This window comes from Oncorhynchus gorbuscha, linkage group LG03 (assembly GCF_021184085.1).
Source record: "Oncorhynchus gorbuscha isolate QuinsamMale2020 ecotype Even-year linkage group LG03, OgorEven_v1.0, whole genome shotgun sequence".
Lineage (NCBI taxonomy): Eukaryota > Metazoa > Chordata > Actinopteri > Salmoniformes > Salmonidae > Oncorhynchus > Oncorhynchus gorbuscha.
Window position 1 is genome coordinate 1,213,161 of NC_060175.1, and position 26,086 is coordinate 1,239,246.

A 26,086-nucleotide genomic window follows, 5' to 3' on the forward strand; every position below is an offset into this window, starting at 1 on the left:
ACAGGGATATGCCATTTATTTGATTTGATAAAAAAGTATTAAAGACATTACAATAGGCTTTCGATAAAAGCGGGATTGGCCGTTGTTTAGGTTTGCCTGTGAATAGGACAGTCAATGGAGAGGTAGAGTTTATGCCGGTGAGGGACTCAAAGGTTTGTACCTCCCCCTTCAATGAATAAAGTAGCAGAGGTCCAGCCAGAGATACTTAGTCAGAGAGCAGCGGTGTTCGGACGGTATGTACTGTACTAACCAGAGCTTTTCTGCAGCCTATTTTCTTCCATCCCATGGATTGAATCAATCCCTTGCGTTGAAGCCAAGGTAATGCTTTAATTAACAGTTTCACCGATATTTTTAAAGGATTGTGAAAAGTCTGACGCGCTTTTGTGGACATTTGTTGCACTTTCAAATGTCATGGTTCGTGTGTCATAAACTGCGCCTGTCACAGAAATGCATCAACAGTTGAATTTACCAGCTTTAGCGACTCTATGAATGGAAGTGTTTCAACGAGTTAGAAAACGTCTTTGCTTTGGGCTAAACTTTTGATTTCAAAAGGCGAATTACTTTTCCAGCACGACAGGTCATTGGCAGCCATGTATAGGTATTTCATCTACGGAGAACAATTACTTTCTGAAACTTGTCCAAGCTTTATTGTAATGTACAATAGATTAAGACAAAATCAATGCTGTGAAAGCTGTTGCACAACAACAATAGATTACAATGCGGACTCTACTGTGTAACGTTGTTGCAAAATATGAAACTGATTGCCAACAATTAATATCAAAGAGCTTTGACCAGGATATGAATTGTTGGTTATGATGTATTGTAGGCCATAAGAGGTGCGCAGGTCAGCTGTTTGTTTCTGCACGCAATTGCTAGTAACCCGTCAGCAACCGTCCGACTTTATGTGAGAACTCTGAGGCGCGCACCCGAGTCTATCCCGCTAATATAGAAAATGTGCTCTAGACTACAGTCAGATGACAGAACGATTTTTTTTGGCGGGGTGCAGTTTTTTTTGCCTGATTTAGATATGTTTCTGCCTCTAATTCCCGATATTTTGGCAGGCAATTTGTTGCTCAACTTGTCTGTAATTAGATACATTCAGCTTCTCTTCTGTAATTATACACTGAACAAAAATATAAATGCAACATGTAAAGTGTTGGTCACATGTTTCATGAGCTGAAATAAATTATCCCAGAAATGTTCCATACACACAAAAAGCTTTTTTCTCTCAAATGTTTTTTGTCTCTCATATTTGTTTACATCACAGTTAGTGATAATTTCTCCTTTGCCAAGACAATCCATCCACCTATCAAGTGTTGCATATCAATAAGTCTTTTGAGGGAGTGTGCAATTGGCATGCTGACTGTAGGAACGTCCACCAGAGCTGTTGCCAGAGAATTGAATGTTCATTTCTCTACCATAAGACGCCTCCAAGGTCATTTTAGAGAATTTGGCCATGTGTCCAACTGGCATCACAACCACAGACCACGTGTATGGTGTTGTGTGGGTCAGCAGTTTGCTGATGTCAACGTTGTGAACAGAGTGCCCCATGGTGGTGGCGGGGGTGGAGGTGGTGGTGGGGGTGGTGGTGGTGGGGTTATGGTATGGGGCAGGCATAAACTACAGGCAATAAACACAATTGCATTTTATCAATGGCAATTTAAATCCACATAATGCATGGCCCCATGTTGCAAGAATCTGTACACAATTCTTAGAAGTTGAACATATCCCATTCTTCTGTGGCTTGCATACTCACCAGACATGATTCTCGCTGAGCATGTTTGGGATGCTCTGGATCGACATGTACTACAGCTTGTTCCAGTTCCTGCCAAAATCCAGCAACTTTGATAATTTTGATAACCATGTAAATCTCTCTCGGACAAGGTGATTTTTATCAATATATTCGGCTCTATTTACTCTCAGATTCGAAAAAGCTAATTAGCATCAAAGTAGTCAAAACTACAAATCTCCATCACTGACACCTTTGCAAACAGGTATTGTGTCAATTGAAAACTTGCAGGGATTTATGAAAGCCACATTAGCAGCTAATTAGCAAAGTCACCTTGTCCAACAGATTTAACATTTTAGATTTTTTTTATCCTGTTTTCTCCACAATTTTGTAGTATTCAATTGGTAGTTACAGTCTTGTCTCATCACTGCAACTCCCATACGGACTTGGGAGAGCCGTGCGTCCTCCGAAACACAACCCAATACTTGCAGGGATTTATGATAGCCACATTAGCAGATAATTAGCAAAGTTACCTTGTCCTAGAGATTTCACATTTTAGAATTTTTTACCCTGCCCATTCAACCAGGAAGCCAGCCGCACCAATGTGTCGGAGGAAATACCGTATACCTGGCAACCGTGTCAACGTACACTGCGCCTGGCCAGCCACAGGAGTCGCTAGTGCCAAGGACATCCCTGCCGACCAAACCCTCCCCTAACCCAGACGACGCTGGGCCAATTGTGTGCCGCACTATGGGTCTCCCTGTCGTGGCCGGCTGCGACAGACCCTGGACTTGAACCCTGCATCTCTAGTGGCACAGCTAGCTCTGCGAAACAGTGCCTTAGACCACTGCGCCACTCGGGAGGCCCTTTCTAGAGAGATTTATATGGTCATCAAAACGTCAGGGTAAGCCTACATGAAACAGCCCTTATTTTAAGTGTTCCTATGGGAGAAATGAATGGTGGAAAAACGATTAGAACCATTTACCTATTTGACTGCTAGGTTTTATGGGTATTATGACTCATACTGTGGTACTATGTCTATATAGTTAACGTCGGTAAAGTTTCCTCTGTCATCTCTGCTTCCTTCGTGGAGCAAAGACGTTTAGGGACGGGGGAGACAATGCAATGACTCTTAACTGGAAGAAGAAGAAAAATTGGGCAACATTTCCAAATGACGTCAGTGTGACCGGTTGTAAGGAAATGGAAAGCTGTGAAAACAACCCAACATGTTTCTGATTTCAGTTCGGCTTGGTTTTAAATACTATCAGCTTTTATGATGCTGATAAAGACAACAGCTCTACTGACGCTATCTAACTGAGCATCGGCATGTTAACTTGGGAACAGGAGCAGATAAATAGGATTTCTTTCTTTCAGCATGTGGAGAGAATGACAATGCTCAGTTAGATAGTTTTACAGGAAGAAGTGCTTAACTCTGCACTATACATTAAGGGGTTAAATGGAAACTGAAATCTGGACACTGACTGTAGGTCTATAACCTCTCACATAGCATCTGAACAGTAGTCTACAGTTCTCTCCCTACTGGAATTTGTAGTACTTCACAATCATCACACATGATGTAGCCTTTTATCCTCTGAGCAATTCTTTCCCAAACATTACTTTTCTGGCCCTCCCTTCTCTTCATTTTTAACTCTCCCTTTCACAACTTTTCTCTTCTTGAATTAAACTCCGACATTGTCATTTTTGCCTCCTGTGGATTGTAAACTTTTTCTGCTGTTCCCAAAAGCATTTTGGGATTGTCTGTTTGGCTCAGGTACAGCAAGAACCTGAGGTACAGCAAGAACCTGGGGTACAGCAAGAACCTGGGGTACAGCAAGAACCTTGAGGTACAGCAAGAACCTTGAGGTACAGCAAGAACCTTGGGGTACAGCAAGAACCTTGGGGTACAGCAAGAACCTGGGGTACAGCAAGAACCTGGGGTACAGGCCGATGCACTAATGCCAGATTCAAAAAATGACAAACCTCCATGTAGCCTATAGATACATTTATGTATTTTTTTTAAAGGTATTGTTTTCTTTTTATTCAACCCGCCCGCTCTTCATCCACACAATATTTAATGCCTCTATCCGCGGGGACTGCGAGTTATGAGTCAACCCATGCATCACTAGTTGGCCTATCCTGAAGACAAATGCACCATTCATCTCCAGGTCATTAAAACAAAGACATTATGTGTCTAGAACCAGATAGAAGGCATGTCCCTTCCCTTGGCTCAGACTGGCTGAATCAGGTTGACATGAGGGAGTAATCAGAAATCAGCTGGACGGGGAGGGGAAAGAAGAGACGGAGGGAGGGAGGGGGAGAGGAAAGAAGGGAGGGAGGGGGAGAGGAAATAAGAGATGGAGGGAGGGGAGAGGATAGAAGAGATGGAGGGAGGGGGAGAGGAAAGAAGAGATGGAGGGGAAAGAAGAGATGGATGGATGGAGGGAGGGGAAAGGAAGAGATGGATGGATGGAGGGAGGGGAGAGGAAAGGAAAGAAGAGATGGATGGATGGAGGGAGGGGAGAGGAAAGAAGAGATGGAGGGAGGGAGGGAGGGGAGAGGAAAGAAGAGATGGAGGGAGGGAGGGAGGGAGAGGAAAGAAGAGATGGAGGGAGGGAGGGAGGGAGGGGAGAGGAAAGAAGAGATGGAGGGAGGGAGGGGAGAGGAAAGAAGAGGAAGGGGAATAAAGAATAGATGGAGGGAGGGAGGGAGGGGAGAGGGTAGAATAGATGGAGGGAGGGTTCTGGATAAGAGCGTCTGCTAAATGACTTAAATGTAAATGTAAATGTGAGGGAGGGAGGGAGGGAGGGAGGGAGGATAGAAGAGATGGAGGGAGGGAGGGAGGGAGGGAGGGAGGGAGAGGATAGAAGAGATGGAGGGAGGGAGGGAGGGAGGGGAGAGGATAGAAGAGATGGAGGGAGGGAGGGAGGGGAGAGGATAGAAGAGATGGAGGGAGGGAGGGAGGGAGGGATAGAGAGATGGAGGGAGGGGCGAGAAAGATGGAGGGAGGGAGGGAGAGGGAAAAAGAAGAGATGGAGGGAGGGAGGGAGGGAGGGAGAGGATAGAAGAGATGGAGGGAGGGAGGGAGGGAGGGAGGGAGGGAGGGGAGAGGATAGAAGAGATGGAGGGAGGGAGGGAGGGGCGAGGAAAGAAGAGATGGAGGGAGAGAGGAAAGAAGAGATGGAGGGAGGGGAGAGGAAAGAAGAGATGCATGGAGGGAGGGGAGAGGAAAGAAGAGATGGAAGGAGGGAGGGAGGGAGAGGAAAGGAATCCCTGATGTCCTGTATGTGCCAAGGAATTGCCTGTGACTTTCACTGGGGCTGCAAGTCAAATCTTATTTGTATGATAAAAAAATATAGAGGGAAAAATACAGATGAAACTCTGCAGACATGGTTACTGAGTTTTTCATGAAATCAGGATTCTAATGTCAGCTGTCTCCTTGGTGATGACATACTATTAGAACTCAGAAGTTCTTCTGTCTGGAGGGGGTCTGCAGTATGGGCCCTGAGAATGGTCTGGAGAGTAAATGGGGATAGAGCAGGTTTCTATATGTTCAGAGTAGAAGAGAGCAGTAGGCTTCTGCAATATACCATTTATGCTGTATACCATGGTATTTCAAAATACAGACAGAATGAATGTCAATACTGTTTAAAAAATTATATTTTTGGGGGGAGGGGTTAGGGGCACCTCCGCTTAGCAGAGTCTGCGTGCTACGCCACTTCTTATAGTTAAGTATAACTATAAGAAATATAAGATGTGTCAAATACATTATGTCCAGCACAGGGTCCAGCTATGCATCTGGTTTGCTAACTTGCTAGCTAAGTGGCTAGATGTCAAGGTCAGACTTCTTGGTTACAGCAGAGACATTCTAGCCTGAGTACCAGTCTTCTGCTTACATTCCACTCCTTGCCACTCCTTGGGTGTTTCTCAACATGCATACTACCGTGCTCTACACACTCATGCTCCGAGTGCGTTCTCTTGAGTACGTCCTTGTGAGGACGAAAGTTTAGAACACATAAAACATGATCAGCACTCCTCTACTGTATTACCTCACGCTGAGCAGCACTCCCCCTACTGTATTACCTCACGCTGAGCAGCACTCCCCTACAGTATTACCTCACGCTGAGCAGCACTCCCCTACTGTATTACCTCACGCTGAGCAGCACTCCCCTACTGTATTACCTCACGCTGAGCAGCACTCCCCTACTGTATAACCTCACGCTGAGCAGCACTCCCCCTAAATCAAATCAAATCAAATCAAATAAAATCAAATTTTATTTGTCACATACACATGGTTAGCAGATGTTAATGCGAGTGTAGCGAAATGCTTGTGCTTCTAGTTCCGACAATGCAGTGATAACCAACAAGTAACCTAACTAACAATTCCAAAACTACTGTCTTATACACAGTGTAAGGGGATAAGGAACATGTACATAAGGATATATGAATGAGTGATGGTACAGAGCAGCATACAGTAGATGGTATCGAGTACAGTATATACATATGAGATGAGTGTGTAGACAAAGTAAACAAAGTGGCATAGTTAAAGTGGCTAGTGATACATGTGTTACATAAGGATGCAGTCGATGATGTAGAGTACAGTATATACATATGCATATGAGATGAATAATGTAGGGTAAGTAACATTATATAAGGTAGCATTGTTTAAAGTGGCTAGTGATATATTTACATCATTTCCCATCAATTCCCATTATTAAAATGGCTGGAGTTGGGTCAGTGTCAATGACAGTGTGTTGGCAGCAGCCACTCAGTGTTAGTGGTGGCTGTTTAACAGTCTGATGGCCTTGAGATAGAAGCTGTTTTTCAGTCTCTCGGTCCCAGCTTTGATGCACCTGTACTGACCTCGCCTTCTGGATGATAGCGGGGTGAACAGGCAGTGGTTCGGGTGGTTGATGTCCTTGATGATCTTTATGGCCTTCCTGTAACATCGGGTGGTGTAGGTGTCCTGGAGGGCAGGTAGTTTGCCCCCGGTGATGCGTTGTGCAGACCTCACTACCCTCTGGAGAGCCTTATGGTTGAGGGCGGAGCAGTTGCCGTACCAGGCGGTGATACAGCCCGCCAGGATGCTCTCGATTGTGCATCTGTAGAAGTTTGTGAGTGCTTTTGGTGACAAGCCGAATTTCTTCAGGCTCCTGAGGTTGAATAGGCGCTGCTGCGCCTTCTTCACGACGCTGTCAGTGTGAGTGGACCAATTCAGTTTGTCTGTGATGTGTATGCCGAGGAACTTAAAACTAGCTACCCTCTCCACTACTGTTCCATCGATGTGGATAGGGGGGTGTTCCCTCTGCTGTTTCCTGAAGTCCACAATCATCTCCTTAGTTTTGTTGACGTTGAGTGTGAGGTTATTTTCCTGACACCACACTCCGAGGGCCCTCACCTCCTCCCTGTAGGCCGTCTCGTCGTTGTTGGTAATCAAGCCTACCACTGTTGTGTCGTCCGCAAACTTGATGATTGAGTTGGAGGCGTGCGTGGCCACGCAGTCGTGGGTGAACAGGGAGTACAGGAGAGGGCTCAGAACGCACCCTTGTGGGGCCCCCGTGTTGAGGATCAGCGGGGAGGAGATGTTGTTGCCTACCCTCACCACCTGGGGGCGGCCCGTCAGGAAGTCCAGTACCCAGTTGCACAGGGCGGGGTCGAGACCCAGGGTCTCGAGCTTGATGACGAGCTTGGAGGGTACTATGGTGTTGAATGCCGAGCTGTAGTCGATGAACAGCATTCTCACATAGGTATTCCTCTTGTCCAGGTGGGTTAGGGCAGTGTGCAGTGTGGTTGAGATTGCATCGTCTGTGGACCTATTTGGGCGGTAAGCAAATTGGAGTGGGTCTAGGGTGTCAGGTAGGGTGGAGGTGATATGGTCCTTGACTAGTCTCTCAAAGCACTTCATGATGACGGAAGTGAGTGCTACGGGCGGTAGTCGTTTAGCTCAGTTACCTTAGCTTTCTTGGGAACAGGAACAATGGTGGCCCTCTTGAAGCATGTGGGAACAGCAGACTGGTATAGGGATTGATTGAATATGTCCGTAAACACACCGGCCAGCTGGTCTGCGCATGCTCTGAGGGCGCGGCTGGGGATGCCGTCTGGGCCTGCAGCCTTGCGAGGGTTAACACGTTTAAATGTCTTACTCACCTCAGCTGCAGTGAAGGAGAGACCGCATGTTTCCGTTGCAGGCCGTGTCAGTGGCACTGTATTGTCCTCAAAGCGGGCAAAAAGTTATTTAATCTGCCTGGGAGCAAGACATCCTGGTCCGTGACTGGGCTGGATTTCATCTTGTAGTCCGTGATTGACTGTAGACCCTGCCACATGCCTCTTGTGTCTGAGCCATTGAATTGAGATTCCACTTTGTCTCTGTACTGACGCTTAGCTTGTTTAATAGCCTTACGGAGGGAATAGCTGCACTGTTTGTATTCAGTCATGTTGCCAGACACCTTGCCCTGATTAAAAGCAGTGGTTCGCGCTTTCAGTTTCACGCGAATGCTGCCATCAATCCACGGTTTCTGGTTAGGGAATGTTTTTATCGTTGCTGTGGGAACGACATCTTCGACGCACGTTCTAATGAACTCGCACACCGAATCAGCGTATTCGTCAATATTCCCATCTGACGCAATACGAAACATGTCCCAGTCCACGTGATGGAAGCAGTCTTGGAGTGTAGAGTCAGCTTGGTCTGACCAGCGTTGGACAGACCTCAGCGTGGGAGCCTCTTGTTTTAATTTCTGCCTGTAGGCAGGGATCAGCAAAATGGAGTCGTGGTAAGCTTTCCCGAAAGGGGGGCGGGGCAGGGCCTTATATGCGTCGCGGAAGTTAGAGTAACAATGATCCAAGGTTTTACCACCCCTGGTTGCGCAATCGATATGCTGATAAAATTTAGGAGTCTTGTTTTCAGATTGGCTTTGTTAAAATCCCCAGCTACAATGAATGCAGCCTCCGGATAAATGTTTTCCAGTTTGCAAAGAGTTAAATAAAGTTCGTTCAGAGCCATCGATGTGTCTGCTTGGGGGGGATATATACGGCTGTGATTATAATCGAAGAGAATTCTCTTGGAAGATAATGCGGTCTACATTTGATTGTGAGGAATTCTAAATCAGGTGAACAGAAGGATTTGAGTTCCTGTATGTTTCCTTCATCACACCATGTCCCGTTAGTCATGAGGCATACGCCCCGCCACTCTTCTTACCAGAGAGATGTTTGTTTCTGTCGGCGCGATGCGTGGAGAAACCCGTTGGCTGCACCGCCCTGGATAGCGTTTTCCCAGTAAGCCATGTCTCCGTAAAGCAAAGAACGTTGCAGTCTCTGATGTCCCTCTGGAATGCCACCCTTGCTCGGATTTCATCAACCTTGTTGTCGAGAGACTGGACATTGGCAAGAAGAATACTGGGAAGTGGTGCGCGATGTGCCCTTTTTCGGAGTCTGACCAGAACACCGCCGCGTTTCCCTCTTTTTCGGAGTCGTTTCCTTGGGTCGCTGCATGCGATCCATTCCGTTGTCCTGTTTGTAAGGCAGAACACAGGATCCGCGTCGCGGAAAACATATTCTTGGTCGTACTGATGGTGAGTTGACGCTGATCTTATATTCAGTAGTTCTTCTCGACTGTATGTAATGAAACCTAAGATGACCTGGGGTACTAATGTAAGAAATAACACGTAAAAAAACAAAAAACTGCATAGTTTCCTAGGAACGCGAAGCGAGGCGGCCATCTCAGTCGGCGCCGGAAGTCACAGTCTACTGTATTACCTCACGCTGCACCTCCCCCTACTGTATTACCTCACGCTGAGCAGCACTCCCCCTACTGTATTACCTCACGCTGAGCAGCACTCCCCCCTACTGTATTACCTCACGCTGAGCAGCACTCCCCCTACTGTACTACCTCACGCTGCACCTCCCCCTACTGTATTACCTCACGCTGCACCTCCCCCTACTGTATTACCTCACGCTGAGCAGCACTCCCCCCTACTGTATTACCTCACGCTGAGCATCACTCCTCCTACTGTATTACCTCACGCTGAGCCTCACTCCCGCCACTGTTTTACCTCACACTGAGCCTCACTCCCCCTACTGTATTACCTCACGATGCACCTCCCCCTACTGTATTACCTCTCACTCCCTCTACTGTATTACCTCACGCTGAGCAGCACTCCCCTACTGTATTACCTCATGCTGATCAGCACTCCCCTACTGTATTACCTCAAACTGAGCAGCACTCCCCTACTGTATTACCTCACGCTGCCCCTCCCCCTACTGTATTACCTCACGCTGAGCAGCACTCCCCCTACTGTATTACCTCAAACTGAGCAGCACTCCCCTACTGTATTACCTCACGCTGCACCTCCCCCTACTGTATTACCTCACGCTGAGCAGCACTCCCCCTACTGTATTACCTCACGCTGAGCCTCACTCCCGCCACTGTATTACCTCACACTGAGCCTCACTCCCCCTACTGTATTACCTCACGATGCACCTCCCCCTACTGTATTACCTTTCACTCCCTCTACTGTATTACCTCACGCTGAGCAGCACTCCCCCTACTGTATTACCTCATGCTGAGCAGCACTCCCCTACTGTATAACCTCACGCTGAGCAGCACTCCCCTACTGTATTACCTCACGCTGAGCAGCACTCCCCTGTATTACCTACTGTGTATTACCTCTCAGTCCCCTACTGTATTACCTCACGCTGAGCAGCACTCCCCTACTGTATTACCTCTCACTCCCCTACTGTATTACCTCTCACTCCCCCTACTGTATTACCTCTCACTCCCCCTACTGTATTACCTCTCACTCCCTCCACTGTATTACCTCACGCTGAGCAGCACTCCCCCTACTGTATTACCTCATGCTGATCAACACTCCCTCTACTGTATTACCTCAAACTGAGCAGCACTCCCCCTACTGTATTACCTCTCACTCCCCTACTGTATTACCTCTCACTCCCCCTACTGTATTACCTCATGCTGAGCAGCACTCCCCCTACTGTATAACCTCACGCTGAGCAGCACTCCCCCTACTGTATTACCTCACGCTGAGCAGCACTCCCCCTACTGTATTACCTCTCACTCCCCCTACTGTATTACCTCACGCTGAGCAGCACTCCCCCTACTGTATTACCTCTCACTCCCCCTACTGTATTACCTCTCACTCCCCCTACTGTATTACCTCTCACTCCCCCTACTGTATTACCTCTCACGCCCCTACTGTATTACCTCTCAGCTCCCCTACTGTATTACCTCACGCTGAGCAGCACTCCCCCTACTGTATTACCTCTCACTCCCCTACTGTATTACCTCTCACTCCCCTACTGTATTACCTCTCACTCCCTCTACTGTATTACCTCACGCTGAGCAGCACTCCCCCTACTGTATTACCTCATGCTGAGCAGCACTCCCCCTACTGTATTACCTCACGCTAAGCAGCACTCCCTCTACTGTATTACCTCACACTGCACCTCCCCCTACTGTATTACCTCATGCTGATCAGCACTCCCTCTACTGTATTACCTCATGCTGATCAGCACTCCCCCTACTGTATTACCTCAAACTGAGCAGCACTCCCCTACTGTATTACCTCACGCTGCACCTCCCCCTACTGTATTACCTCACACTGAGCAGCACTCCCCCTACTGTATTACCTCACGCTGAGCAGCACTCCCCTACTGTATTACCTCACACTGAGCCTCACTCCCCTACTGTATTACCTCATGCTGAGCAGCACTCCCGCCACTGTATTACCTCACACTGAGCCTCACTCCCCTACTGTATTACCTCACGATGCACCTCCCTACTGTATTACCTCACGCTGAGCAGCACCCCCTACTGTATTACCTCACGCTGAGCAGCACTCCCCCTACAGTATTACCTCACGCTGCACCTCCCCCTACTTTATTACCTCACGCTGCACCTCCCCCTACTGTATTACCTCACGCTGAGCAGCACTCCCCCTACTGTATTACCTCACGCTGAGCATCACTCCTCCTACTGTATTACCTCACGCTGAGCCTCACTCCCGCCACTGTATTACCTCACACTGAGCCTCACTCCCCTACTGTATTACCTCACGATGCACCTCCCCCTACTGTATTACCTCTCACTCCCTCTACTGTATTACCTCACGCTGAGCAGCACTCCCCTACTGTATTACCTCATGCTGATCAGCACTCCCCTACTGTATTACCTCAAACTGAGCAGCACTCCCCCTACTGTATTACCTCACGCTGCCCCTCCCCCTACTGTATTACCTCACACGCTGAGCAGCACTCCCCCTACTGTATTACCTCAAACTGAGCAGCACTCCCCTACTGTATTACCTCACGCTGCACCTCCCCCTACTGTATTACCTCACGCTGAGCAGCACTCCCCCTACTGTATTACCTCACGCTGAGCCTCACTCCCGCCACTGTATTACCTCACACTGAGCCTCACTCCCCCTTGTAAGTCGCTCTGGATAAGAGCGTCTGCTAAATGACTTAAATGTAAATGTAAATGTACTGTATTACCTCACGATGCACCTCCCCCTACTGTATTACCTTTCACTCCCTCTACTGTATTACCTCACGCTGAGCAGCACTCCCCCTACTGTATTACCTCATGCTGAGCAGCACTCCCCCTACTGTATAACCTCACGCTGAGCAGCACTCCCCCTACTGTATTACCTCACGCTGAGCAGCACTCCCCCTACTGTATTACCTCTCACTCCCCCTACTGTATTACCTCACGCTGAGCAGCACTCCCCCTACTGTATTACCTCTCACTCCCCCTACTGTATTACCTCTCACTCCCCTACTGTATTACCTCTCACTCCCCCTACTGTATTACCTCTCACTCCCTCCACTGTATTACCTCACGCTGAGCAGCACTCCCCCACTGTATTACCTCATGCTGATCAACACTCCCTCTACTGTATTACCTCAAACTGAGCAGCACTCCCCTACTGTATTACCTCAAACTCACTCCCCTACTGTATTACCTCTCACTCCGCCTACTGTATTACCTCATGCTGAGCAGCACTCCCCCTACTGTATAACCTCACGCTGAGCAGCACTCCCCTACTGTATTACCTCACGCTGAGCAGCACTCCCCTACTGTATTACCTCTCACTCCCCCTACTGTATTACCTCACGCTGAGCAGCACTCCCCCTACTGTATTACCTCTCACTCCCCTACTGTATTACCTCTCACTCCCCCTACTGTATTACCTCTCACTCCCCTACTGTATTACCTCTCACTCCCCCTACTGTATTACCTCTCACTCCCCCTACTGTATTACCTCTCACTCCCTCTACTGTATTACCTCACGCTGAGCAGCACTCCCCCTACTGTATTACCTCACGCTGAGCAGCACTCCCCCTACTGTATTACCTCATGCTGAGCAGCACTCCCCCTACTGTATTACCTCACGCTAAGCAGCACTCCCTCTACTGTATTACCTCACACTGCACCTCCCCCTACTGTATTACCTCATGCTGATCAGCACTCCCTCTACTGTATTACCTCATGCTGATCAGCACTCCCCCTACTGTATTACCTCAAACTGAGCAGCACTCCCCCTACTGTATTACCTCACGCTGCACCTCCCCCTACTGTATTACCTCACACTGAGCAGCACTCCCCCTACTGTATTACCTCACGCTGAGCAGCACTCCCCTACTGTATTACCTCACACTGAGCCTCACTCCCCTACTGTATTACCTCATGCTGAGCAGCACTCCCGCCACTATTACCTCACACTGAGCCTCACTCCCCTACTGTATTACCTCACGATGCACCTCCCCTACTGTATTACCTCACGCTGAGCAGCACCCCCTACTGTATTACCTCACGCTGAGCAGCACTCCCCCTACAGTATTACCTCATGCTGAGCAGCACCCCCTACTGTATTACCTCACCCTGCACCCCCTACTGTATTACCTCACGCTGAGCATCACTCCCCCTACTGTATTACCTCACGATGCACCTCCCCCTACTGTATTACCTCACGCTGAGCAGCACCCCCTACTGTATTACCTCACGCTGAGCAGCACTCCCCCTACAGTATTACCTCACGCTGAGCATCACTCCCCCTACTGTATTACCTCACGCTGCACCCCCTTACTGTATTACCTCACGCTGCACCCCCTACTGTATTACCTCACGCTGAGCATCACTCCCCCTACTGTATTACCTCACGCTGAGCAGCACTCCCCCTACTGTATTACCTCACGCTGAGCATCACTCCCCCTACTGTATTACCTCACGCTGAGCATCACTCCCCCTACTGTATTACCTCACGCTGAGCATCACTCCCCCTACTGTATTACGTCACGCTGAGCAGCACTCCCCCTACTGTATTACCTCACGCTGAGCAGCACTCCCCCTACTGTATTACCTCACGCTGTACTCCCCTACTGTATTACCTCACGCTGAGCATCACTCCCCCTACTGTATTACCTCACACTGAGCAGCACTCCCCTACTGTATTACCTCACGCTGAGCAGCACTCCCCTACTGTATTACCTCACGCTGAGCAGCACTCCCCTACTGTATTACCTCACGCTGAGCAGCACTCCCCCTACTGTATTACCTCACGCTGTACCCCCTACTGTATTATCTCACGCTGAGCATCACTCCCCCTACTGTATTACCTCACGCTGAGCATCATTCCCCCTACTGTATTATCTCACGCTGAGCAGCACTCCCCTACTGTATTACCTCACGCTGAGCATCACTCCCCCTACCGTATTATCTCACGCTGAGCATCACTCCCCCTACTGTATTACCTCACGCTGTACCCCCTACTGTATTACCTCACGCTGTACCCCCTACTGTATTACCTCACGCTGAGCATCACTCCCCCTACTGTATTACCTCACGCTGAGCATCACTCCCCCTACTGTATTACCTCACGCTGAGCATCACTCCCCTACTGTATTACCTCACGCTGTACCCCCCTACTGTATTACCTCACGCTGTACCCCCCTACTGTATTACCTCACGCTGAGCATCACTCCCCTACTGTATTACCTCACGCTGAGCATCACTCCCCCTACTGTATTACCTCACGCTGAGCATCACTCCCCTACTGTATTACCTCACGCTGTACCCCCACTACTGTATTACCTCACGCTGAGCATCACTCCCCCTACTGTATTACCTCACACTGAGCCTCACTCCCCCTACTGTATTACCTCATGCTGAGCAGCACTCCCGCCACTGTATTACCTCACACTGAGCCTCACTCCCCTACTGTATTACCTCACGATGCACCTCCCCCTACTGTATTACCTCACGCTGAGCAGCACCCCCTACTGTATTACCTCACGCTGAGCAGCACTCCCCCTACAGTATTACCTCATGCTGAGCAGCACCCCCTACTGTATTACCTCACGCTGCACCCCCTACTGTATTACCTCACGCTGAGCATCACTCCCCTACTGTATTACCTCACGATGCACCTCCCCTACTGTATTACCTCACGCTGAGCAGCACCCCCTACTGTATTACCTCACGCTGAGCAACACTCCCCCTACAGTATTACCTCACGCTGAGCATCACTCCCCCTACTGTATTACCTCACGCTGCACCCCCTTACTGTATTACCTCACGCTGCACCCCCTACTGTATTACCTCACGCTGAGCATCACTCCCCCTACTGTATTACCTCACGCTGAGCATCACTCCCCCTACTGTATTACCTCACGCTGAGCAGCACTCCCCCTACTGTATTACCTCACGCTGAGCATCACTCCCCCTACTGTATTACCTCACGCTGAGCATCACTCCCCTACTGTATTACCTCATGCTGAGCATCACTCCCCCTACTGTATTACGTCACGCTGAGCAGCACTCCCCCTACTGTATTACCTCACGCTGAGCAGCACTCCCCCTACTGTATTACCTCACGCTGTACTCCCCTACTGTATTACCTCACGCTGAGCATCACTCCCCCTACTGTATTACCTCACACTGAGCAGCACTCCCCCTACTGTATTACCTCACGCTGAGCAGCACTCCCCCTACTGTATTACCTCACGCTGAGCAGCACTCCCCCTACTGTATTACCTCACGCTGAGCAGCACTCCCCCCTACTGTATTACCTCACGCTGTACCCCCTACTGTATTATCTCACGCTGAGCATCACTCCCCTACTGTATTACCTCACGCTGAGCATCATTCCCCCTACTGTATTATCTCACGCTGAGCAGCACTCCCCTACTGTATTACCTCATCACTCCCCCTACTGTATTACCTCACGCTGAGCATCACTCCCCCTACTGTATTACCTCACGCTGAGCATCACTCCCCTACTGTATTACCTCACGCTGTACCCCCTACTGTATTACCTCACGCTGTACCCCCCTACTGTATTACCTCACGCTGAGCATCACTCCCCCTACTGTATTACCTCACGCTGAGCATCACTCCCCCTACTGTATTACCTCACGCTGAGCATCACTCCCCCTACTGTATTACCTCACGCTGTACCCCCCCTACTGTATTACCTCACGCTGTACCTCTCCATTCACTGAACCTTTTTCCAGTCAGGACAATGGCAACAATAGAGACTAAATTACTGGCCTATTTATTGCCTTTACCGTAATCCTACTAAATTTGCACACACTATATATAGATTTTTCCATTGTGTTATTGACTGTACATTTGTTTATTCCATGTGTAACTCTATTGTTGTTTTTGTCGCACTGCTTTGCTTTCTCTTGGCCAAGTCGCAGTTATAAATGAGAACATAACTGGCCTTAACTGGTTACCCCATATTATTTGTATGAACATAACAAGATTCAAAAACTGAGACATAAACTGAACAAGTTCCACAGACATGTGACTAACAGGAATGGAAAAACATGTCCCTGAACAAAGGGTGTCAAAAGTAACAGTCAGTATCTGGTGTGGCCACCAGCTGCATTAAGTACTGCAGTGCATCTCCTCCTTATGGACTGCACTAGATTTGCCAGTTCTTGCTGTGAGATGTTACCCCACTCTTCCACCAATTCACCTGCAAGTTCCCTGACATTTCTGGGGGGAATGGCCCAAGCCCTCACCCTCCGATCCAACAGGTCCCAGACATGCTCAATTGGATTGAGATCAGGGCTCTTTGCTGGCCATGGCAGAACACTGACATTCCTGTCTTGCAGGAAATCACGCACAGAACGAGCAATATGGGTGGTGGCATTGTCATGCTGAAGGTACCACATGAGGGAGGAGGATGTCTTCCCTGTAATGCACAGCGTTGGGATTACCTGCAATGACAACAAGCTCAGTCCGATGATGCTGTGACACACCGCCCCAGACCATGACGGACTCTCCACCTCCAAATTGATCCCGCTCCAGAGTACAGGCCTCGGTGTAACGCTCATTCTTTCGACCATAAACGTGAATCCGACCATCACTCCTGGTGAGACAAAACCTAGACTCGTCAGTGAAGAGCACTTTTTGCCAGTACTGTCTGGTCCAACGACGGTGGGTTTGTGCCCATAGGAGACGTTGTTGCCGGTGATGTCTGATGAGGACCTGCCTTACAACAGGCCTTCAAGCCCTCAGTCCAGCTTCTCTCAGCCTATTGTGGACAGTCTGAGCACTGATAGAGGGATTGTGGATTCCTGGTGTAACTCGGGCAGTTGTTGTTGCCATCCTGTACCTGGTCCGCAGGTGTGATGTTCAGATGTACCGATCCTGTGCAGGTGTTGTTACACGTGGTCTGCCACTGCGAAGATGATCACCTGTCCGTCCTGTCTCCCTGTAGCGCTGTCTTAGGTGTCTCACAGTACGGACATTGCAATTCATTGCCCTGGCCACATCTGCAGTCCTCATGCCTTCTGCAGTCCTCATGCCTCCTTGCAGCATGCCTAAGGCATGTTCACGCAGATGAGCAGAGACACTGGGCATCTTTCTTTTGGTGTTTTTCAGAATCAGTAAAAGGCCTCTTTAGTGTCCTAAGTTTTCATAACTGTGACCTTAATTGCCTACCGTCTGTAAGCTGTTAGTGTTTTAACGACCGTTCCACAGGTGCATGTTCATTAATTGTTTATGTTTCATTGAACAAGCATTGGAAACAGTGTTTAAACCCTTTGCAATGAAGATCTGTGAAGCTAGTTAGATTTTTATGAGTTATCTTTGAAAGACATGGCCCTGTTAAGGGGACGTTTCTTTTTTTGCTGAAAAAATGTACATAAAAGTAATGCAAGGTAGATGCAAAATCTTTGTGTGTAGCTAGCTAGCTAACAATTATTTGTGGCTATCTGGCTAGCTAGCCAGTTAGCCCTATTGACTTACTATGTATGGGCTTGCTATGTACGCACTCTACAGTGTGTATTGTAGGCAGGTAAGCATGCCAAAATCAACAAAGCATGTATTTATTAACATGTCAAAACAAAATATTGACTTATACCTTCCCAAAAGAAACACAACCTGCTTTTACTCACAGTAAGACCATGAAGGTCTGAGTTACTATGGGGTTACTATGAAGTTATTGATGTGCTTCCCAAATGGCAACCTCTTCCCAAGTAAGGGCACATAGTGCTATGGTCTAAAGTAGTGCACTAGATTGGGAAGAGATTGCCATTTGGGACAAAGCTTATGTTCCCTACAGTGAGCACAGTAGAAAACAAATTTATGAGACAGAATGTTGTTTACTCTCTCGCTCTCTTTCGGTCTCTCTCTCCCCTCTCTCTCTTCTATTCCACTGACCACAGCTATAGAATAATATCATTTTTGTAATCAACTGCAAACAAATTGAGAAAGCAATCTTGACAGACAGCATTTTGAATTAACATTTCAAGACTACAGGGCATCTTTGACCAAATATCCATGGTGATGTGGCCCTCACAGATATGAATATATATATGCAGTTGTAGTCGGAAGTTTACATACACTTAGGTTGAAATCATTAAAACTCGTATTTCAACCACTCCACAAATTTCTTGTGGTTAAACTATAATTTTGGCAAATCAGTGTTGTGTCTTTGGCTATGCCGGATTAAGTGATATGACATACTATTCTATAAAATCCTTTCTCCGTAATTAATATTACCTGAGCTAATCATGTAAATGTAATCATCGGGGCACCACAAAATAATATTTATAGAGCTGTAAGTCGCTCTGGATAAGAGCGTCTGCTAAATGACTTAAATGTAAATGTAAATGTCTGTAATCTTCCGACCTAGTAATATTTTACATCAATACCAGTCAATATTAATCGTCACCTTAATTCAGTCTCAACCAAGAATGTACAACTTTCAGATATCTTCAGGAACCCTGGCTAACAAGTTGAATCAGCAATACAAAATTGGGTTTAATTATTTATTTACTAAATACCTAACTAATCACACAGAATTACACATATAAAGAATGAATCATACCTTGATTACAAATTACGTCATAAAGGAAAACGTCCCTGGCGGGTGGAACAGATATGACAGCTGGTTACACAAAAGAAAAGGGTCTGGGTTTGAGTGAAAGAGCGGGAAGACTGAGGGACAAAGGGAGAAGCTGTGCTATCGTAAATAAAGTATCTTATGCATTCTAAATTACCGCCCATTTGGAAAAGGAAAATGCAATAAATATTTACTCTGTGCTTCGGTAGGTTGGTGGTAGATGGAAGGCCGTGTTGCCAAACCGAGTCCTTTGTCATTTGAAGAATGTCTCTGGTGGTCAATTGAATACATTGTAGTAACGTCGCTGTGTGGTAGACGGGATACTCTGTCTGTTCTTTCATAGACCACGTTTGCAGCTGCTGTTGCTAACTCAACGGCTAGGAGGTATCACTTCTGTCGTGAATAAGAGTTCAAAGTTCATACCATTCGCAACCAAACCTCACTCTGAGGTTGGCTTAGTTCTGTAGTTGACATGTTAGTCCTTTTAACGCAGAGGCTGCAGACCTCACGTACTTGGAACAGGAGGTTATATTATCGTCAAGGCTTTATATAAGAAGGGAGAGGAGGGCGTGTTTGAAAAGTTGTATAACCCATGTCCCTTCACAGGGGCGGGCCACTGATTGAACAGAGCCCTTATGAACAGAGCCCCTACCTTATGAAAACCCAAATCTCTCATCTGGAAGCTAAAATTACATTTAATCTCTTCACCAATAATTGTATATTCAAACATTTAAATTGAACAACAATTCCATGTGAATCTGATAACTACAATGTGCAGACTTTCCACTGTAGAGTTTGTCATCTTATCATTGATGAGAATGTCTCAGATGACAACCGAACTGACATCATATTCATTAAGTACCACCGCATATGTTCAATTGGTCGGATTACCAGAATATAGTTAATTTCCCCCCACCTTCTTATGTTCCCAGAATCTCTATGTTAACCAAGAGGTTTTCAAATTTCACATCAGTAGGCTAGAGAGAGGAAAAAGCGAGGAAGAGGTATTTATGACTCATAAACCTACTCCCAGGCCAATGTCATGACATCGGTTAGGACATCTACTTTGTGCATGACACAAGTCATTTTCCCAATCAATTGTTTACAGACAGATTATTTCAATTATAATTCACTGTATCACAATTCCAGTGGGTCAGAAGTTCACATACACTAAGTTGACTGTGCCTTTAAACAGCTTGGAAAATTCCAGAAAATGATGTCATGGCTTGTGGATGTATTTCAAGGCCTACCTTCAAACTCAGTGTCTCTTTGCTTGACATGGAAAAATCTAAAGAAATCAGCCAAGACCTCAGAAAAATCAATGTAGACCTCCACAAGTCTGGTTCATACTTGGGAGCAATTTACAAATTCCCGAAGGTACCATGTTCATCTGTATCAACAATAATACGCAAGTATAAACACCATGGGACCACGCAGCCATCATACCGCTCAGGAAGGAGATGCGTTATGTCTCCTAAAGATTAACGTACTTTGGTACGAAAAGTGCAAATCAATCCCAAAGATACAAAGATTGTACTTTTGGGGGAAATGTCCTCTAGTGTGATGAAACAAAAATAGAACTGTTTGGCCATAATGACCGTCGTTATGTTTTGATGAAAAAGTGGGATGCTTGCAAGCCGCAGAACACCATCCCAACCGTGAAGCACGGGGGTGACCGCGTCATGTTGTGTGGGTGCTTTGCTCCAGGAGGGACTGGTGCACTTCATGAAATAGATGGCTTCATGAGGCAGGAAAATAATGTGGATTTATTGAAGCAACATCTCAAGACATCAGTCAGGAAGTTAAAGCTTGGTCGCAATTGGGTCTTACAAATGGACATTGACCCAAACATGCTTCCAAAGTTGTGGCAAAATGGCTTAAGGGCAATTAAGTCCAGGTATTGGTGTGGCCATCACAAAGCCCTGACCTCATTACCATAGAAAATTTGTGGGCATAACTGAAAAGGTTTGTGCGAGCAAGGAGGCCTACAAACCTGACTCAGTTACACCAGCTCTGTCAGGAGGAATGGGCCAAAATTCACCCAACTTATTGTGGGAAGCTTGTGGAAGGCTACCCAAAATGTTTGACCCAAGTTACACAATTTAAAGGCAATGCTACCAAATACTAATTGAGTGTATGTAAACTTTTGACCCACTGAGAATGTGATGAAAGAAATAAAAGCTGAAATAAATCATTCTCTCTACTATTATTCTGACGTTTCAAATTCTTAAAATAAAGTGGGGATTATAACTGACCTAATTTTTACTAGGATTAAATGTCAGGAATTGTGAAATAACTGAGTTTAAGTGTATTTGGCTAAGGTGTATGTAAACTTCCGACTTCAACTGTATATATTTCATAAATAAAACGAACAATGCAAGTCTTGGTGATATTGGCTCTGCTCCTTCAAGGTAGCTCACTGTCCAAGCAAAGCATCGATATAAAATAGTGAGCACGGTAAACTATACCAATCCCCCAAAACAACACAACCTTACCCCAGGTATGCTAGGTATGGCACAGCACTGTTTAGACATCAATAGACCAGCTAAAGAATGCATACTATGTGGGAATGTTAACCATAAGCTGAGCCCCGTATGAGGCAAGACGAGTGTCATCGTGGCACGTGTGAACTATCTTTCCAACATAGCGGTGTGAACCCAGCTGCCCTAGAGATGCACCACCGGGTACTCTCACTGAACAACATGAGTAGCTTAATCATATGTGGTCAACATGAAATATCTAAGTATCTAACAAGCAACCAAACAATTTGCACCCAGCCAACCACTTGTAGCTAATATGCACTGTACTTTATTAGGACAACCACCAAAGCAATGCTATTGACTGGTCTGAACGCAGACATAGTCAACTAGATAAGGTATGGAACTCATATGAACTCATCACTTTAAGGCATCTAAAATCTCCTTAGTGTTTAATCTAATATAGCATTCGTAGGAAGCAGAGGACCATGCCATACAGTGTGGATGCAGGGACAGAGAGAAGCCGTTGAAGCAGCGACGATGTGAAATGAATGGGCTGCATACAGCTCAAGCGATAGTCCACAGCGTTGGCAGAGGGGACGGAGCACTGATTAAAAACCAGCATCTCTTCATTGGTTCGCCTGGCATGGCTGGTGGTCACCATTGCAGGTAGCGTAACATGGAAGATATGACAGAAACCTAGTTTGAGCAGTGATACCTGGCGTACCTTCACCCTTCCTATTAGTTAGAGCAGTGATACCTGGAGTACCTTCACCCTTCCTATTAGTTTGACCAGTGATACCTGGAGTACCTTCACCCTTCCTATTAGTTTGACCAGTGATACCTGGAGTACCTTCACCCTTCCTGTTAGTTTGAGCAGTGATACCTGGGGTAACTTCACCCTTCCTGTTAGTTTGAGCAGTGATACCTGGAGTAACTTCACCCTTCCTATTAGTTTGAGCAGTGATACCTGGGGGTACCTTCACCCTTCCTATTAGTTTGAGCAGTGATACCTGGCGTATCTTCACCCTTCCTATTAGTTTGAGCAGTGATACCTGGAGTACCTTCACCCTTCCTATTAGTTTGAGCAGTGATACCTGGGGTACCTTCACCCTTCCTATTAGTTAGAGCAGTGATACCTGGAGTACCTTCACCCTTCCTATTAGTTTGAGCAGTGATACCTGGAGTACCTTCACCCTTCCTATTAGTTTGACCAGTGATACCTGGAGTACCTTCACCCTTCCTGTTAGTTTGAGCAGTGATACCTGGAGTACCTTCACCCTTCCTATTAGTTTGAGCAGTGATACCTGGGGTACCTTCACCCTTCCTATTAGTTTGAGCAGTGATACCTGGGGTACCTTCACCCTTCCTGTTAGTTTGAGCAGTGATACCTGGGGTACCTTCACCCTTCCTATTAGTTTGAGCAGTGATACCTGGAGTACCTTCACCCTTCCTATTAGTTTGAGCAGTGATACCTGGGGTACCTTCACCCTTCCTATTAGTTTGAGCAGTGATACCCCGGCACCTATTATTGCTGGTGTAGTGACGCATATCTGAGATAAGAAAGTGTCAAATTCATTGATATGCTGATGTGCTGATGTGCTGGTCTTTTATACAGCTGAAACTTGTTTTAAATGCAAAGAAAAACATATTATATGATTTTTAATAGGTTCAAACACTTAGGAGCTTAGATGGTTCTCGAATGAATCAGGTCTCTGCATATAAATACTTAGTGATATGGTTGGATGATAAACAGTCTTTTAAAATGCATGTTGACGATGTAAACGGCTAAAAATCAAGCTAGGCTTCCTCTATAGAAACAGGACATGTTTGTCCTCTACAAATACAAGACAAATTGTGCAAGCTACTTTTATGTCTGTTATAGATTATGGGGATATTATTTACATTCATGCTACGGCATAAACACTTACATCGCTGGATGCTACTTATCATTGGGCACTTAGGTTTATTACGGGTGCTAGCTACATAACTCACCACTCAGGTTTATTACGGGTGCTAGCTACAGAACTCACCACTTAGGTTTATTACGGGTGCTAGCTACAGAACTCACCACTCAGGTTTATTACGGGTGCTAGCTACAGAACTCACCACTTAGGTTTATTACGGGTGCTAGCTACAGAACTCACCACTCAGGTTTATTACGGGTGCTAGCTACAGAACTCACCACTCAGGTTTATTACGGGTGCTAGCTACAGAACTCACCACTTAGGTTTATTACGGGTGCTAGCTACAGAACTCACCACTTAGGTTTATTACGGGTGCTAGCTACAGAACTCACCACTCAGGTTTATTACGGGTGCTGGCTACAGAACTCACCACTTAGGTTTATTACGGGTGCTAGCTACAGAACTCACCACTTAGGTTTATTACGGGTGCTAGCTACAGAACTCACCACTTAGGTTTATTACGGGTGCTAGCTACAGAACTCACCACTTAGGTTTATTACGGGTGCTAGCTACAGAACTCACCACTCAGGTTTATTACGGGTGCTAGCTACAGAACTCACCACTCAGGTTTATTACGGGTGCTGGCTACAGAACTCACCACTTAGGTTTATTACGGGTGCTAGCTACAGAACTCACCACTTAGGTTTATTACGGGTGCTAGCTACAGAACTCACCACTTAGGTTTATTACGGGTGCTAGCTACAGAACTCACCACTCAGGTTTATTACGGGTGCTGGCTACAGAACTCACCACTGTGTTTTATATCATAATGTGGGATGGACTTTGCTGTCCGTGAGACGAGAACAACATGCTCTCGTGTTTTCTTTAAAGCACTTCTGAATAAGCTACCTTCTTATTTATCATCACTCATCAATATAAGAAGTATAATTCCTAAAACCAGGTCTCAAGCATGGAATACACTTGAGGCCCATGCGATTTCCACAGAGTTGGGTATGGCTGACTTTTCCTGTTGCACTCCTCACCTCTGGAATAGCCTGCAGACTAAACTTAATCTTGAGACTCTTGTCGCCCATTTTAAATATTTATTGGAAGACGTTTATTTTTCTATTGCTTGTAACTGTTTTGGGTAATGTAAGTTCTTGTGCTGTTAGGGGAATAACCTATTAGGGAAATAACCTGTTAGGGGGAATAACCTGTTAGTAAAATAACCTGTTAGGGGAATAACCTGTTAGGGGGAACAACCTGTTAGGGGAACAACCTGTTAGGGGGAATAACCTGTTAGGGGGAATAACCTGTTAGGGGGAATAGCCTGTTAGGGGAATAACCTGTTAGTAAAATAACCAGTTAGTAGAATAACCTGTTAGGGGAATAACCTGTTAGTAAAATAACCTGTTAGGGGTACAACCTGTTAGGGGAATAACCTGTTAGGTGGAATAACCTGTTAGGGGGAATAACCTGTTAGGGGGAATAACCTGTTAAGGGGAATAACCTGTTAGGGGGAATAACCTGTTAGGGGGAATAACCTGTTAGGGGAATAACCTGTTAGTAGAATAACCTGTTAGTAGAATAACCTGTTAAGGGGAATAACCTGTTAGGGGGAATAACCTGTTAGGGGGAATAACCTGTTAGTAGAATAACCTGTTAGGGGGAATAACCTGTTAGTAGAATAACCTGTTAGGGGAATAACCTGTTAGTAAAATAACCTGTTAGGGGTACAACCTGTTAGGGGTACAACCTGTTAGGGGAAATAACCTGTTAGGGGGAACAACCTGTTAGGGGGAATAACCTGTTAGGGGGAACAACCTGTTAGGGGGAATAACCTGTTAGGGGGAACAACCTGTTAGGGGGAATAACCTGTTAAGGGGAATAACCTGTTAAGGGGAATAACCTGTTAGGGGGAATAACCTGTTAGGGGAATAACCTGTTAGTAGAATAACCTGTTAGGGGGAATAACCTGTTAGTAGAATAACCTGTTAGGGGGAATAACCTGTTAGGTGGAATAACCTGTTAGTAGAATAACCTGTTAGGGGGAATAACCTGTTAAGGGGAATAACCTGTTAGGTGGAATAACCTGTTAGTAGAATAACCTGTTAGGGGGAATAACCTGTTAAGGGGAATAACCTGTTAGGGGGAATAACCTGTTAGGGGGAATAACCTGTTAGGGGAATAACCTGTTAGTAGAATAACCTGTTAGTAGAATAACCTGTTAGGGGGAATAACCTGTTAGGTGGAATAACCTGTTAGGGGGAATAACCTGTTAGGGGGAATAACCTGTTAGGGGGAATAACCTGTTAGGGGGAATAACCTGTTAGGGGGAATAACCTGTTAGGGGGAATAACCTGTTAGGGGGAATAACCTGTTAGGGGAATAACCTGTTAGTGGGAATAACCTGTTATGGGGAATAACCTGTTAGGTGGAATAACCTGTTAGTAGAATAACCTGTTAGGGGGAATAACCTGTTAAGGGGAATAACCTGTTAGGGGGAATAACCTGTTAGGGGAATAACCTGTTAGGGGGAATAACCTGTTAGGGGAATAACCTGTTAGGGGGAATAACCTGTTAGGGGAATAACCTGTTAAGGGG

General features: G+C 46.4%; 1 pseudogene; it reads left to right on the forward strand.

Annotated features, from left to right (window-relative positions):
- Positions 1 to 224: 224 nt before the first annotated feature.
- Positions 225 to 26,086, forward strand: part of LOC124032162 — a 182,518-nt pseudogene continuing 156,656 nt past the window's right edge.